General features: G+C 47.9%; 18 non-coding genes across 18 annotated transcripts; all 18 read right to left on the bottom strand.

Moving 5' to 3' along the window:
- Positions 1 to 468: 468 nt before the first annotated feature.
- On the bottom strand, positions 469 to 550 carry Trnas-gcu. Its single transcript has one exon. It is a non-coding gene; the product is annotated as a tRNA-Ser (tRNA).
- An 838-nt stretch (positions 551 to 1388) lies between these two features.
- On the bottom strand, positions 1389 to 1470 carry Trnas-gcu. Its single transcript has one exon. It is a non-coding gene; the product is annotated as a tRNA-Ser (tRNA).
- An 838-nt stretch (positions 1471 to 2308) lies between these two features.
- Trnas-gcu lies at positions 2309 to 2390 on the bottom strand. The gene has a single exon. It is a non-coding gene; the product is annotated as a tRNA-Ser (tRNA).
- An 838-nt stretch (positions 2391 to 3228) lies between these two features.
- Trnas-gcu lies at positions 3229 to 3310 on the bottom strand. The gene has a single exon. It is a non-coding gene; the product is annotated as a tRNA-Ser (tRNA).
- Positions 3311 to 4148: 838 nt separating this feature from the next.
- Positions 4149 to 4230, bottom strand: Trnas-gcu. The gene has a single exon. It is a non-coding gene; the product is annotated as a tRNA-Ser (tRNA).
- An 838-nt stretch (positions 4231 to 5068) lies between these two features.
- On the bottom strand, positions 5069 to 5150 carry Trnas-gcu. The gene has a single exon. It is a non-coding gene; the product is annotated as a tRNA-Ser (tRNA).
- Positions 5151 to 5988: 838 nt separating this feature from the next.
- Positions 5989 to 6070, bottom strand: Trnas-gcu. The gene has a single exon. It is a non-coding gene; the product is annotated as a tRNA-Ser (tRNA).
- Positions 6071 to 6908: 838 nt separating this feature from the next.
- Positions 6909 to 6990, bottom strand: Trnas-gcu. The gene has a single exon. It is a non-coding gene; the product is annotated as a tRNA-Ser (tRNA).
- An 838-nt stretch (positions 6991 to 7828) lies between these two features.
- Trnas-gcu lies at positions 7829 to 7910 on the bottom strand. Its single transcript has one exon. It is a non-coding gene; the product is annotated as a tRNA-Ser (tRNA).
- An 838-nt stretch (positions 7911 to 8748) lies between these two features.
- Trnas-gcu lies at positions 8749 to 8830 on the bottom strand. Its single transcript has one exon. It is a non-coding gene; the product is annotated as a tRNA-Ser (tRNA).
- Positions 8831 to 9668: 838 nt separating this feature from the next.
- On the bottom strand, positions 9669 to 9750 carry Trnas-gcu. The gene has a single exon. It is a non-coding gene; the product is annotated as a tRNA-Ser (tRNA).
- Positions 9751 to 10588: 838 nt separating this feature from the next.
- Trnas-gcu lies at positions 10589 to 10670 on the bottom strand. The gene has a single exon. It is a non-coding gene; the product is annotated as a tRNA-Ser (tRNA).
- An 838-nt stretch (positions 10671 to 11508) lies between these two features.
- Positions 11509 to 11590, bottom strand: Trnas-gcu. The gene has a single exon. It is a non-coding gene; the product is annotated as a tRNA-Ser (tRNA).
- An 838-nt stretch (positions 11591 to 12428) lies between these two features.
- Trnas-gcu lies at positions 12429 to 12510 on the bottom strand. Its single transcript has one exon. It is a non-coding gene; the product is annotated as a tRNA-Ser (tRNA).
- Positions 12511 to 13348: 838 nt separating this feature from the next.
- On the bottom strand, positions 13349 to 13430 carry Trnas-gcu. Its single transcript has one exon. It is a non-coding gene; the product is annotated as a tRNA-Ser (tRNA).
- Positions 13431 to 14268: 838 nt separating this feature from the next.
- Positions 14269 to 14350, bottom strand: Trnas-gcu. Its single transcript has one exon. It is a non-coding gene; the product is annotated as a tRNA-Ser (tRNA).
- An 838-nt stretch (positions 14351 to 15188) lies between these two features.
- Trnas-gcu lies at positions 15189 to 15270 on the bottom strand. Its single transcript has one exon. It is a non-coding gene; the product is annotated as a tRNA-Ser (tRNA).
- An 838-nt stretch (positions 15271 to 16108) lies between these two features.
- Trnas-gcu lies at positions 16109 to 16190 on the bottom strand. Its single transcript has one exon. It is a non-coding gene; the product is annotated as a tRNA-Ser (tRNA).
- Positions 16191 to 16274: the final 84 nt, after the last annotated feature.

Below are 16274 nucleotides of genomic sequence, written 5' to 3'. Positions count from 1 at the left end.
TGTCCTGCTGTTTGCGATGGAGCTTGGTGTTTGGGCGGCCACTGGCGACGGATGTCTGCAAAGTCAAGTCTCTCCAGTAGGCCCTGTCAAATCGCTTCTGTAGATGGCGGCCTGGCTTTAAACAAACTGTCGGAAGGCGACAGTTGTGCTACAGATGGATTATTATAGGCTTGATACGTTAAAATGACTGCGACAGGTATGCACTTAAATATAAATAACAACTCGTCGTTCGCAAATACCAACATACTCTTTGCTGGAACCGAAATTTGATTGGTTTATAGATCTCGAAATGATGTTTAATTCGAAGGGCATACGCTATGGAATGTTGTGCGCTTTCATCTGGTACGCAGTTTTGTCTCGTATTTCATACACACTCTATCTGCCACGTACACGCGCCGTTGTTACTACTGTGTGGCGTTTTGCACGGAGAGGGAGTGACCGCAAACGAGTGCCTTACGTAAAATTCTTCGACGAGGATGGGATTCGAACCCACGCGTGCAGAGCACATTGGATTAGCAGTCCAACGCCTTAACCACTCGGCCACCTCGTCTGCTGCAACTGCAGCTGTGTCTTTGGCGAGTGCTTGCCGAAGGAAGACATTTGTCGATTCGAAAACGCATTCAAAACATCGTACTGGGCCGCTGTTAACGTCTAATGCCATGCAGCAGTGCAGCCGACCAAGCTCCCACTCGCGAATCGTTTAATGACAGCATCCGTCCACGTCGATATCCGATCGGGGCAAAATCACCGACCCACTTATTTACTGCAGGAATAAGCATTGTATCGACATGTAGTGTCGTCTAATGCAATGAGAAAGGTGTTGTGCATACTTTTCCACGACTTACTGCAACGAAACGTACAGCTCGATACGCTACACTGATATTGCTAGCTAGGTTTTGACGTTCCCCGTAGCCCAAGATTGTCCTGCTGTTTGCGATGGAGCTTGGTGTTTGGGCGGCCACTGGCGACGGATGTCTGCAAAGTCAAGTCTCTCCAGTAGGCCCTGTCAAATCGCTTCTGTAGATGGCGGCCTGGCTTTAAACAAACTGTCGGAAGGCGACAGTTGTGCTACAGAGGGATTATTATAGGCTTGATACGTTAAAATGACTGCGACAGGTATGCACTTAAATATAAATAACAACTCGTCGTTCGCAAATACCAACATACTCTTTGCTGGAACCGAAATTTGATTGGTTTATAGATCTCGAAATGATGTTTAATTCGAAGGGCATACGCTATGGAATGTTGTGCGCTTTCATCTGGTACGCAGTTTTGTCTCGTATTTCATACACACTCTATCTGCCACGTACACGCGCCGTTGTTACTACTGTGTGGCGTTTTGCACGGAGAGGGAGTGACCGCAAACGAGTGCCTTACGTAAAATTCTTCGACGAGGATGGGATTCGAACCCACGCGTGCAGAGCACATTGGATTAGCAGTCCAACGCCTTAACCACTCGGCCACCTCGTCTGCTGCAACTGCAGCTGTGTCTTTGGCGAGTGCTTGCCGAAGGAAGACATTTGTCGATTCGAAAACGCATTCAAAACATCGTACTGGGCCGCTGTTAACGTCTAATGCCATGCAGCAGTGCAGCCGACCAAGCTCCCACTCGCGAATCGTTTAATGACAGCATCCGTCCACGTCGATATCCGATCGGGGCAAAATCACCGACCCACTTATTTACTGCAGGAATAAGCATTGTATCGACATGTAGTGTCGTCTAATGCAATGAGAAAGGTGTTGTGCATACTTTTCCACGACTTACTGCAACGAAACGTACAGCTCGATACGCTACACTGATATTGCTAGCTAGGTTTTGACGTTCCCCGTAGCCCAAGATTGTCCTGCTGTTTGCGATGGAGCTTTGCGTTTGGGCGGCCACTGGCGACGGATGTCTGCAAAGTCAAGTCTCTCCAGTAGGCCCTGTCAAATCGCTTCTGTAGATGGCGGCCTGGCTTTAAACAAACTGTCGGAAGGCGACAGTTGTGCTACAGATGGATTATTATAGGCTTGATACGTTAAAATGACTGCGACAGGTATGCACTTAAATATAAATAACAACTCGTCGTTCGCAAATACCAACATACTCTTTGCTGGAACCGAAATTTGATTGGTTTATAGATCTCGAAATGATGTTTAATTCGAAGGGCATACGCTATGGAATGTTGTGCGCTTTCATCTGGTACGCAGTTTTGTCTCGTATTTCATACACACTCTATCTGCCACGTACACGCGCCGTTGTTACTACTGTGTGGCGTTTTGCACGGAGAGGGAGTGACCGCAAACGAGTGCCTTACGTAAAATTCTTCGACGAGGATGGGATTCGAACCCACGCGTGCAGAGCATATTGGATTAGCAGTCCAACGCCTTAACCACTCGGCCACCTCGTCTGCTGCAACTGCAGCTGTGTCTTTGGCGAGTGCTTGCCGAAGGAAGACATTTGTCGATTCGAAAACGCATTCAAAACATCGTACTGGGCCGCTGTTAACGTCTAATGCCATGCAGCAGTGCAGCCGACCAAGCTCCCACTCGCGAATCGTTTAATGACAGCATCCGTCCACGTCGATATCCGATCGGGGCAAAATCACCGACCCACTTATTTACTGCAGGAATAAGCATTGTATCGACATGTAGTGTCGTCTAATGCAATGAGAAAGGTGTTGTGCATACTTTTCCACGACTTACTGCAACGAAACGTACAGCTCGATACGCTACACTGATATTGCTAGCTAGGTTTTGACGTTCCCCGTAGCCCAAGATTGTCCTGCTGTTTGCGATGGAGCTTGGTGTTTGGGCGGCCACTGGCGACGGATGTCTGCAAAGTCAAGTCTCTCCAGTAGGCCCTGTCAAATCGCTTCTGTAGATGGCGGCCTGGCTTTAAACAAACTGTCGGAAGGCGACAGTTGTGCTACAGATGGATTATTATAGGCTTGATACGTTAAAATGACTGCGACAGGTATGCACTTAAATATAAATAACAACTCGTCGTTCGCAAATACCAACATACTCTTTGCTGGAACCGAAATTTGATTAGTTTATAGATCTCGAAATGATGTTTAATTCGAAGGGCATACGCTATGGAATGTTGTGCGCTTTCATCTGGTACGCAGTTTTGTCTCGTATTTCATACACACTCTATCTGCCACGTACACGCGCCGTTGTTACTACTGTGTGGCGTTTTGCACGGAGAGGGAGTGACCGCAAACGAGTGCCTTACGTAAAATTCTTCGACGAGGATGGGATTCGAACCCACGCGTGCAGAGCACATTGGATTAGCAGTCCAACGCCTTAACCACTCGGCCACCTCGTCTGCTGCAACTGCAGCTGTGTCTTTGGCGAGTGCTTGCCGAAGGAAGACATTTGTCGATTCGAAAACGCATTCAAAACATCGTACTGGGCCGCTGTTAACGTCTAATGCCATGCAGCAGTGCAGCCGACCAAGCTCCCACTCGCGAATCGTTTAATGACAGCATCCGTCCACGTCGATATCCGATCGGGGCAAAATCACCGACCCACTTATTTACTGCAGGAATAAGCATTGTATCGACATGTAGTGTCGTCTAATGCAATGAGAAAGGTGTTGTGCATACTTTTCCACGACTTACTGCAACGAAACGTACAGCTCGATACGCTACACTGATATTGCTAGCTAGGTTTTGACGTTCCCCGTAGCCCAAGATTGTCCTGCTGTTTGCGATGGAGCTTGGTGTTTGGGCGGCCACTGGCGACGGATGTCTGCAAAGTCAAGTCTCTCCAGTAGGCCCTGTCAAATCGCTTCTGTAGATGGCGGCCTGGCTTTAAACAAACTGTCGGAAGGCGACAGTTGTGCTACAGATGGATTATTATAGGCTTGATACGTTAAAATGACTGCGACAGGTATGCACTTAAATATAAATAACAACTCGTCGTTCGCAAATACCAACATACTCTTTGCTGGAACCGAAATTTGATTGGTTTATAGATCTCGAAATGATGTTTAATTCGAAGGGCATACGCTATGGAATGTTGTGCGCTTTCATCTGGTACGCAGTTTTGTCTCGTATTTCATACACACTCTATCTGCCACGTACACGCGCCGTTGTTACTACTGTGTGGCGTTTTGCACGGAGAGGGAGTGACCGCAAACGAGTGCCTTACGTAAAATTCTTCGACGAGAATGGGATTCGAACCCACGCGTGCAGAGCACATTGGATTAGCAGTCCAACGCCTTAACCACTCGGCCACCCCGTCTGCTGCAACTGCAGCTGTGTCTTTGGCGAGTGCTTGCCGAAGGAAGACATTTGTCGATTCGAAAACGCATTCAAAACATCGTACTGGGCCGCTGTTAACGTCAAATGCCATGCAGCAGTGCAGCCGACCAAGCTCCCACTCGCGAATCGTTTAATGACAGCATCCGTCCATGTCGATATCCGATCGGGGCAAAATCACCGACCCACTTATTTACTGCAGGAATAAGCATTGTATCGACATGTAGTGTCGTCTAATGCAATGAGAAAGGTGTTGTGCATACTTTTCCACGACTTACTGCAACGAAACGTACAGCTCGATACGCTACACTGATATTGCTAGCTAGGTTTTGACGTTCCCCGTAGCCCAAGATTGTCCTGCTGTTTGCGATGGAGCTTGGTGTTTGGGCGGCCACTGGCGACGGATGTCTGCAAAGTCAAGTCTCTCCAGTAGGCCCTGTCAAATCGCTTCTTTAGATGGCGGCCTGGCTTTAAACAAACTGTCGGAAGGCGACAGTTGTGCTACAGATGGATTATTATAGGCTTGATACGTTAAAATGACTGCGACAGGTATGCACTTAAATATAAATAACAACTCGTCGTTCGCAAATACCAACATACTCTTTGCTGGAACCGAAATTTGATTGGTTTATAGATCTCGAAATGATGTTTAATTCGAAGGGCATACGCTATGGAATGTTGTGCGCTTTCATCTGGTACGCAGTTTTGTCTCGTATTTCACACACACTCTATCTGCCACGTACACGCGCCGTTGTTACTACTGTGTGGCGTTTTGCACGGAGAGGGAGTGACCGCAAACGAGTGCCTTACGTAAAATTCTTCGACGAGGATGGGATTCGAACCCACGCGTGCAGAGCACATTGGATTAGCAGTCCAACGCCTTAACCACTCGGCCATCTCGTCTGCTGCAACTGCAGCTGTGTCTTTGGCGAGTGCTTGCCGAAAGAAGACATTTGTCGATTCGAAAACGCATTCAAAACATCGTACTGGGCCGCTGTTAACGTCTAATGCCATGCAGCAGTGCAGCCGACCAAGCTCCCACTCGCGAATCGTTTAATGACAGCATCCGTCCACGTCGATATCCGATCGGGGCAAAATCACCGACCCACTTATTTACTGCAGGAATAAGCATTGTATCGACATGTAGTGTCGTCTAATGCAATGAGAAAGGTGCTGTGCATACTTTTCCACGACTTACTGCAACGAAACGTACAGCTCGATACGCTACACTGATATTGCTAGCTAGGTTTTGACGTTCCCCCTAGCCCAAGATTGTCCTGCTGTTTGCGATGGAGCTTGGTGTTTGGGCGGCCACTGGCGACGGATGTCTGCAAAGTCAAGTCTCTCCAGTAGGCCCTGTCAAATCGCTTCTGTAGATGGCGGCCTGGCTTTAAACAAACTGTCGGAAGGCGACAGTTGTGCTACAGATGGAGTATTATAGGCTTGATACGTTAAAATGACTGCGACAGGTATGCACTTAAATATAAATAACAACTCGTCGTTCGCAAATACCAACATACTCTTTGCTGGAACCGAAATTTGATTGGTTTATAGATCTCGAAATGATGTTTAATTCGAAGGGCATACGCTATGGAATGTTGTGCGCTTTCATCTGGTACGCAGTTTTGTCTCGTATTTCATACACACTCTATCTGCCACGTACACGCGCCGTTGTTACTACTGTGTGGCGTTTTGCACGGAGAGGGAGTGACCGCAAACGAGTGCCTTACGTAAAATTCTTCGACGAGGATGGGATTCGAACCCACGCGTGCAGAGCACATTGGATTAGCAGTCCAACGCCTTAACCACTCGGCCACCTCGTCTGCTGCAACTGCAGCTGTGTCTTTGGCGAGTGCTTGCCGAAGGAAGACATTTGTCGATTCGAAAACGCATTCAAAACATCGTACTGGGCCGCTGTTAACGTCTAATGCCATGCAGCAGTGCAGCCGACCAAGCTCCCACTCGCGAATCGTTTAATGACAGCATCCGTCCACGTCGATATCCGATCGGGGCAAAATCACCGACCCACTTATTTACTGCAGGAATAAGCATTGTATCGACATGTAGTGTCGTCTAATGCAATGAGAAAGGTGTTGTGCATACTTTTCCACGACTTACTGCAACGAAACGTACAGCTCGATACGCTACACTGATATTGCTAGCTAGGTTTTGACGTTCCCCGTAGCCCAAGATTGTCCTGCTGTTTGCGATGGAGCTTGGTGTTTGGGCGGCCACTGGCGACGGATGTCTGCAAAGTCAAGTCTCTCCAGTAGGCCCTGTCAAATCGCTTCTTTAGATGGCGGCCTGGCTTTAAACAAACTGTCGGAAGGCGACAGTTGTGCTACAGATGGATTATTATAGGCTTGATACGTTAAAATGACTGCGACAGGTATGCACTTAAATATAAATAACAACTCGTCGTTCGCAAATACCAACATACTCTTTGCTGGAACCGAAATTTGATTGGTTTATAGATCTCGAAATGATGTTTAATTCGAAGGGCATACGCTATGGAATGTTGTGCGCTTTCATCTGGTACGCAGTTTTGTCTCGTATTTCACACACACTCTATCTGCCACGTACACGCGCCGTTGTTACTACTGTGTGGCGTTTTGCACGGAGAGGGAGTGACCGCAAACGAGTGCCTTACGTAAAATTCTTCGACGAGGATGGGATTCGAACCCACGCGTGCAGAGCACATTGGATTAGCAGTCCAACGCCTTAACCACTCGGCCATCTCGTCTGCTGCAACTGCAGCTGTGTCTTTGGCGAGTGCTTGCCGAAAGAAGACATTTGTCGATTCGAAAACGCATTCAAAACATCGTACTGGGCCGCTGTTAACGTCTAATGCCATGCAGCAGTGCAGCCGACCAAGCTCCCACTCGCGAATCGTTTAATGACAGCATCCGTCCACGTCGATATCCGATCGGGGCAAAATCACCGACCCACTTATTTACTGCAGGAATAAGCAATGTATCGACATGTAGTGTCGTCTAATGCAATGAGAAAGGTGTTGTGCATACTTTTCCACGACTTACTGCAACGAAACGTACAGCTCGATACGCTACACTGATATTGCTAGCTAGGTTTTGACGTTCCCCGTAGCCCAAGATTGTCCTGCTGTTTGCGATGGAGCTTGGTGTTTGGGCGGCCACTGGCGACGGATGTCTGCAAAGTCAAGTCTCTCCAGTAGGCCCTGTCAAATCGCTTCTGTAGATGGCGGCCTGGCTTTAAACAAACTGTCGGAAGGCGACAGTTGTGCTACAGATGGATTATTATAGGCTTGATACGTTAAAATGACTGCGACAGGTATGCACTTAAATATAAATAACAACTCGTCGTTCGCAAATACCAACATACTCTTTGCTGGAACCGAAATTTGATTGGTTTATAGATCTCGAAATGATGTTTAATTCGAAGGGCATACGCTATGGAATGTTGTGCGCTTTCATCTGGTACGCAGTTTTGTCTCGTATTTCATACACACTCTATCTGCCACGTACACGCGCCGTTGTTACTACTGTGTGGCGTTTTGCACGGAGAGGGAGTGACCGCAAACGAGTGCCTTACGTAAAATTCTTCGACGAGGATGGGATTCGAACCCACGCGTGCAGAGCACATTGGATTAGCAGTCCAACGCCTTAACCACTCGGCCATCTCGTCTGCTGCAACTGCAGCTGTGTCTTTGGCGAGTGCTTGCCGAAAGAAGACATTTGTCGATTCGAAAACGCATTCAAAACATCGTACTGGGCCGCTGTTAACGTCTAATGCCATGCAGCAGTGCAGCCGACCAAGCTCCCACTCGCGAATCGTTTAATGACAGCATCCGTCCACGTCGATATCCGATCGGGGCAAAATCACCGACCCACTTATTTACTGCAGGAATAAGCATTGTATCGACATGTAGTGTCGTCTAATGCAATGAGAAAGGTGCTGTGCATACTTTTCCACGACTTACTGCAACGAAACGTACAGCTCGATACGCTACACTGATATTGCTAGCTAGGTTTTGACGTTCCCCCTAGCCCAAGATTGTCCTGCTGTTTGCGATGGAGCTTGGTGTTTGGGCGGCCACTGGCGACGGATGTCTGCAAAGTCAAGTCTCTCCAGTAGGCCCTGTCAAATCGCTTCTGTAGATGGCGGCCTGGCTTTAAACAAACTGTCGGAAGGCGACAGTTGTGCTACAGATGGAGTATTATAGGCTTGATACGTTAAAATGACTGCGACAGGTATGCACTTAAATATAAATAACAACTCGTCGTTCGCAAATACCAACATACTCTTTGCTGGAACCGAAATTTGATTGGTTTATAGATCTCGAAATGATGTTTAATTCGAAGGGCATACGCTATGGAATGTTGTGCGCTTTCATCTGGTACGCAGTTTTGTCTCGTATTTCATACACACTCTATCTGCCACGTACACGCGCCGTTGTTACTACTGTGTGGCGTTTTGCACGGAGAGGGAGTGACCGCAAACGAGTGCCTTACGTAAAATTCTTCGACGAGGATGGGATTCGAACCCACGCGTGCAGAGCACATTGGATTAGCAGTCCAACGCCTTAACCACTCGGCCACCTCGTCTGCTGCAACTGCAGCTGTGTCTTTGGCGAGTGCTTGCCGAAGGAAGCCATTTGTCGATTCGAAAACGCATTCAAAACATCGTACTGGGCCGCTGTTAATGTCTAATGCCATGCAGCAGTGCAGCCGACCAAGCTCCCACTCGCGAATCGTTTAATGACAGCATCCGTCCACGTCGATATCCGATCGGGGCAAAATCACCGACCCACTTATTTACTGCAGGAATAAGCATTGTATCGACATGTAGTGTCGTCTAATGCAATGAGAAAGGTGTTGTGCATACTTTTCCACGACTTACTGCAACGAAACGTACAGCTCGATACGCTACACTGATATTGCTAGCTAGGTTTTGACGTTCCCCGTAGCCCAAGATTGTCCTGCTGTTTGCGATGGAGCTTGGTGTTTGGGCGGCCACTGGCGACGGATGTCTGCAAAGTCAAGTCTCTCCAGTAGGCCCTGTCAAATCGCTTCTGTAGATGGCGGCCTGGCTTTAAACAAACTGTCGGAAGGCGACAGTTGTGCTACAGATGGATTATTATAGGCTTGATACGTTAAAATGACTGCGACAGGTATGCACTTAAATATAAATAACAACTCGTCGTTCGCAAATACCAACATACTCTTTGCTGGAACCGAAATTTGATTGGTTTATAGATCTCGAAATGATGTTTAATTCGAAGGGCATACGCTATGGAATGTTGTGCGCTTTCATCTGGTACGCAGTTTTGTCTCGTATTTCATACACACTCTATCTGCCACGTACACGCGCCGTTGTTACTACTGTGTGGCGTTTTGCACGGAGAGGGAGTGACCGCAAACGAGTGCCTTACGTAAAATTCTTCGACGAGGATGGGATTCGAACCCACGCGTGCAGAGCACATTGGATTAGCAGTCCAACGCCTTAACCACTCGGCCACCTCGTCTGCTGCAACTGCAGCTGTGTCTTTGGCGAGTGCTTGCCGAAGGAAGACATTTGTCGATTCGAAAACGCATTCAAAACATCGTACTGGGCCGCTGTTAACGTCTAATGCCATGCAGCAGTGCAGCCGACCAAGCTCCCACTCGCGAATCGTTTAATGACAGCATCCGTCCACGTCGATATCCGATCGGGGCAAAATCACCGACCCACTTATTTACTGCAGGAATAAGCATTGTATCGACATGTAGTGTCGTGTAATGCAATGAGAAAGGTGTTGTGCATACTTTTCCACGACTTACTGCAACGAAACGTACAGCTCGATACGCTACACTGATATTGCTAGCTAGGTTTTGACGTTCCCCGTAGCCCAAGATTGTCCTGCTGTTTGCGATGGAGCTTGGTGTTTGGGCGGCCACTGGCGACGGATGTCTGCAAAGTCAAGTCTCTCCAGTAGGCCCTGTCAAATCGCTTCTGTAGATGGCGGCCTGGCTTTAAACAAACTGTCGGAAGGCGACAGTTGTGCTACAGATGGATTATTATAGGCTTGATGCGTTAAAATGACTGCGACAGGTATGCACTTAAATATAAATAACAACTCGTCGTTCGCAAATACCAACATACTCTTTGCTGGAACCGAAATTTGATTGGTTTATAGATCTCGAAATGATGTTTAATTCGAAGGGCATACGCTATGGAATGTTGTGCGCTTTCATCTGGTACGCAGTTTTGTCTCGTATTTCATACACACTCTATCTGCCACGTACACGCGCCGTTGTTACTACTGTGTGGCGTTTTGCACGGAGAGGGAGTGACCGCAAACGAGTGCCTTACGTAAAATTCTTCGACGAGGATGGGATTCGAACCCACGCGTGCAGAGCACATTGGATTAGCAGTCCAACGCCTTAACCACTCGGCCACCTCGTCTGCTGCAACTGCAGCTGTGTCTTTGGCGAGTGCTTGCCGAAGGAAGACATTTGTCGATTCGAAAACGCATTCAAAACATCGTACTGGGCCGCTGTTAACGTCTAATGCCATGCAGCAGTGCAGCCGACCAAGCTCCCACTCGCGAATCGTTTAATGACAGCATCCGTCCACGTCGATATCCGATCTGGGCAAAATCACCGACCCACTTATTTACTGCAGGAATAAGCATTGTATCGACATGTAGTGTCGTCTAATGCAATGAGAAAGGTGTTGTGGATACTTTTCCACGACTTACTGCAACGAAACGTACAGCTCGATACGCTACACTGATATTGCTAGCTAGGTTTTGACGTTCCCCGTAGCCCAAGATTGTCCTGCTGTTTGCGATGGAGCTTGGTGTTTGGGCGGCCACTGGCGACGGATGTCTGCAAAGTCAAGTCTCTCCAGTAGGCCCTGTCAAATCGCTTCTGTAGATGGCGGCCTGGCTTTAAACAAACTGTCGGAAGGCGACAGTTGTGCTACAGATGGATTATTATAGGCTTGATACGTTAAAATGACTGCGACAGGTATGCACTTAAATATAAATAACAACTCGTCGTTCGCAAATACCAACATACTCTTTGCTGGAACCGAAATTTGATTGGTTTATAGATCTCGAAATGATGTTTAATTCGAAGGGCATACGCTATGGAATGTTGTGCGCTTTCATCTGGTACGCAGTTTTGTCTCGTATTTCATACACACTCTATCTGCCACGTACACGCGCCGTTGTTACTACTGTGTGGCGTTTTGCACGGAGAGGGAGTGACCGCAAACGAGTGCCTTACGTAAAATTCTTCGACGAGGATGGGATTCGAACCCACGCGTGCAGAGCACATTGGATTAGCAGTCCAACGCCTTAACCACTCGGCCACCTCGTCTGCTGCAACTGCAGCTGTGTCTTTGGCGAGTGCTTGCCGAAGGAAGACATTTGTCGATTCGAAAACGCATTCAAAACATCGTACTGGGCCGCTGTTAACGTCTAATGCCATGCAGCAGTGCAGCCGACCAAGCTCCCACTCGCGAATCGTTTAATGACAGCATCCGTCCACGTCGATATCCGATCGGGGCAAAATCACCGACCCACTTATTTACTGCAGGAATAAGCATTGTATCGACATGTAGTGTCGTCTAATGCAATGAGAAAGGTGTTGTGCATACTTTTCCACGACTTACTGCAACGAAACGTACAGCTCGATACGCTACACTGATATTGCTAGCTAGGTTTTGACGTTCCCCGTAGCCCAAGATTGTCCTGCTGTTTGCGATGGAGCTTGGTGTTTGGGCGGCCACTGGCGACGGATGTCTGCAAAGTCAAGTCTCTCCAGTAGGCCCTGTCAAATCGCTTCTGTAGATGGCGGCCTGGCTTTAAACAAACTGTCGGAAGGCGACAGTTGTGCTACAGATGGATTATTATAGGCTTGATACGTTAAAATGACTGCGACAGGTATGCACTTAAATATAAATAACAACTCGTCGTTCGCAAATACCAACATACTCTTTGCTGGAACCGAAATTTGATTGGTTTATAGATCTCGAAATGATGTTTATTTCGAAGGGCATACGCTATGAAATGTTGTGCGCTTTCATCTGGTACGCAGTTTTGTCTCGTATTTCATACACACTCTATCTGCCACGTACACGCGCCGTTGTTACTACTGTGTGGCGTTTTGCACGGAGAGGGAGTGACCGCAAACGAGTGCCTTACGTAAAATTCTTCGACGAGGATGGGATTCGAACCCACGCGTGCAGAGCACATTGGATTAGCAGTCCAACGCCTTAACCACTCGGCCACCTCGTCTGCTGCAACTGCAGCTGTGTCTTTGGCGAGTGCTTGCCGAAGGAAGACATTTGTCGATTCGAAAACGCATTCAAAACATCGTACTGGGCCGCTGTTAACGTCTAATGCCATGCAGCAGTGCAGCCGACCAAGCTCCCACTCGCGAATCGTTTAATGACAGCATCCGTCCACGTCGATATCCGATCGGGGCAAAATCACCGACCCACTTATTTACTGCAGGAATAAGCATTGTATCGACATGTAGTGTCGTGTAATGCAATGAGAAAGGTGTTGTGCATACTTTTCCACGACTTACTGCAACGAAACGTACAGCTCGATACGCTACACTGATATTGCTAGCTAGGTTTTGACGTTCCCCGTAGCCCAAGATTGTCCTGCTGTTTGCGATGGAGCTTGGTGTTTGGGCGGCCACTGGCGACGGATGTCTGCAAAGTCAAGTCTCTCCAGTAGGCCCTGTCAAATCGCTTCTGTAGATGGCGGCCTGGCTTTAAACAAACTGTCGGAAGGCGACAGTTGTGCTACAGATGGATTAATATAGGCTTGATACGTTAAAATGACTGCGACAGGTATGCACTTAAATATAAATAACAACTCGTCGTTCGCAAATACCAACATACTCTTTGCTGGAACCGAAATTTGATTGGTTTATAGATCTCGAAATGATGTTTAATTCGAAGGGCATACGCTATGGAATGTTGTGCGCTTTCATCTGGTACGCAGTTTTGTCTCGTATTTCATACACACTCTATCTGCCACGTACACGCGCCGTTGTTACTACTGTGTGGCGTTTTGCACGGAGAGGGAGTGACCGCAAACGAGTGCCTTACGTAAAATTCTTCGACGAGGATGGGATTCGAACCCACGCGTGCAGAGCACATTGGATTAGCAGTCCAACGCCTTAACCACTCGGCCACCTCGTCTGCTGCAACTGCAGCTGTGTCTTTGGCGAGTGCTTGCCGAAGGAAGACATTTGTCGATTCGAAAACGCATTCAAAACATCGTACTGGGCCGCTGTTAACGTCTAATGCCATGCAGCAGTGCAGCCGACCAAGCTCCCACTCGCGAATCGTTTAATGACAGCATCCGTCCACGTCGATATCCGATCGGGGCAAAATCACCGACCCACTTATTTACTGCAGGAATAAGCATTGTATCGACATGTAGTGTCGTCTAATGCAATGAGAAAGGTGTTGTGCATACTTTTCCACGACTTACTGCAACGAAACGTACAGCTCGATACGCTACACTGATATTGCTAGCTAGGTTTTGACGTTCCCCGTAGCCCAAGATTGTCCTGCTGTTTGCGATGGAGCTTGGTGTTTGGGCGGCCACTGGCGACGGATGTCTGCAAAGTCAAGTCTCTCCAGTAGGCCCTGTCAAATCGCTTCTGTAGATGGCGGCCTGGCTTTAAACAAACTGTCGGAAGGCGACAGTTGTGCTACAGATGGATTATTATAGGCTTGATACGTTAAAATGACTGCGACAGGTATGCACTTAAATATAAATAACAACTCGTCGTTCGCAAATACCAACATACTCTTTGCTGGAACCGAAATTTGATTGGTTTATAGATCTCGAAATGATGTTTAATTCGAAGGGCATACGCTATGAAATGTTGTGCGCTTTCATCTGGTACGCAGTTTTGTCTCGTATTTCATACACACTCTATCTGCCACGTACACGCGCCGTTGTTACTACTGTGTGGCGTTTTGCACGGAGAGGGAGTGACCGCAAACGAGTGCCTTACGTAAAATTCTTCGACGAGGATGGGATTCGAACCCACGCGTGCAGAGCACATTGGATTAGCAGTCCAACGCCTTAACCACTCGGCCACCTCGTCTGCTGCAACTGCAGCTGTGTCTTTGGCGAGTGCTTGCCGAAGGAAGACATTTGTCGATTCGAAAACGCATTCAAAACATCGTACTGGGCCGCTGTTAACGTCTAATGCCATGCAGCAGTGCAGCCGACCAAGCTCCCACTCGCGAATCGTTTAATGACAGCATCCGTCCACGTCGATATCCGATCTGGGCAAAATCACCGACCCACTTATTTACTGCAGGAATAAGCATTGTATCGACATGTAGTGTCGTCTAATGCAATGAGAAAGGTGTTGTGGATACTTTTCCACGACTTACTGCAACGAAACGTACAGCTCGATACGCTACACTGATATTGCTAGCTAGGTTTTGACGTTCCCCGTAGCCCAAGATTGTCCTGCTGTTTGCGATGGAGCTTGGTGTTTGGGCGGCCACTGGCGACGGATGTCTGCAAAGTCAAGTCTCTCCAGTAGGCCCTGTCAAATCGCTTCTGTAGATGGCGGCCTGGCTTTAAACAAACTGTCGGAAGGCGACAGTTGTGCTACAGATGGATTATTATAGGCTTGATACGTTAAAATGACTGCGACAGGTATGCACTTAAATATAAATAACAACTCGTCGTTCGCAAATACCAACATACTCTTTGCTGGAACCGAAATTTGATTGGTTTATAGATCTCGAAATGATGTTTAATTCGAAGGGCATACGCTATGGAATGTTGTGCGCTTTCATCTGGTACGCAGTTTTGTCTCGTATTTCATACACACTCTATCTGCCACGTACACGCGCCGTTGTTACTACTGTGTGGCGTTTTGCACGGAGAGGGAGTGACCGCAAACGAGTGCCTTACGTAAAATTCTTCGACGAGGATGGGATTCGAACCCACGCGTGCAGAGCACATTGGATTAGCAGTCCAACGCCTTAACCACTCGGCCACCTCGTCTGCTGCAACTGCAGCTGTGTCTTTGGCGAGTGCTTGCCGAAGGAAGACATTTGTCGATTCGAAAACGCATTCAAAACATCGTACTGGGCCGCTGTTAACGTCTAATGCCATGCAGCAGTGCAGCCGACCAAGCTCCCACTCGCGAATCGTTTAATGACAGCATCCGTCCACGTCGATATCCGATCGGGGCAAAATCACCGACCCACTTATTTACTGCAGGAATAAGCATTGTATCGACATGTAGTGTCGTGTAATGCAATGAGAAAGGTGTTGTGCATACTTTTCCACGACTTACTGCAACGAAACGTACAGCTCGATACGCTACACTGATATTGCTAGCTAGGTTTTGACGTTCCCCGTAGCCCAAGATTGTCCTGCTGTTTGCGATGGAGCTTGGTGTTTGGGCGGCCACTGGCGACGGATGTCTGCAAAGTCAAGTCTCTCCAGTAGGCCCTGTCAAATCGCTTCTGTAGATGGCGGCCTGGCTTTAAACAAACTGTCGGAAGGCGACAGTTGTGCTACAGATGGATTATTATAGGCTTGATACGTTAAAATGACTGCGACAGGTATGCACTTAAATATAAATAACAACTCGTCGTTCGCAAATACCAACATACTCTTTGCTGGAACCGAAATTTGATTGGTTTATAGATCTGGAAATGATGTTTAATTCGAAGGGCATACGCTATGGAATGTTGTGCGCTTTCATCTGGTACGCAGTTTTGTCTCGTATTTCATACACACTCTATCTGCCACGTACACGCGCCGTTGTTACTACTGTGTGGCGTTTTGCACGGAGAGGGAGTGACCGCAAACGAGTGCCTTACGTAAAATTCTTCGACGAGGATGGGATTCGAACCCACGCGTGCAGAGCACATTGGATTAGCAGTCCAACGCCTTAACCACTCGGCCACCTCGTCTGCTGCAACTGCAGCTGTGTCTTTGGCGAGTGCTTGCCGAAGGAAGACATTTGTCGATTCGAAAACGCATTCAAAACATCGTAC

This window comes from Schistocerca americana, chromosome 2 (assembly GCF_021461395.2).
Source record: "Schistocerca americana isolate TAMUIC-IGC-003095 chromosome 2, iqSchAmer2.1, whole genome shotgun sequence".
NCBI classification, from domain to species: Eukaryota; Metazoa; Arthropoda; class Insecta; order Orthoptera; family Acrididae; genus Schistocerca; species Schistocerca americana.
This window is presented reverse-complemented; position numbering and strand designations above follow the sequence as displayed.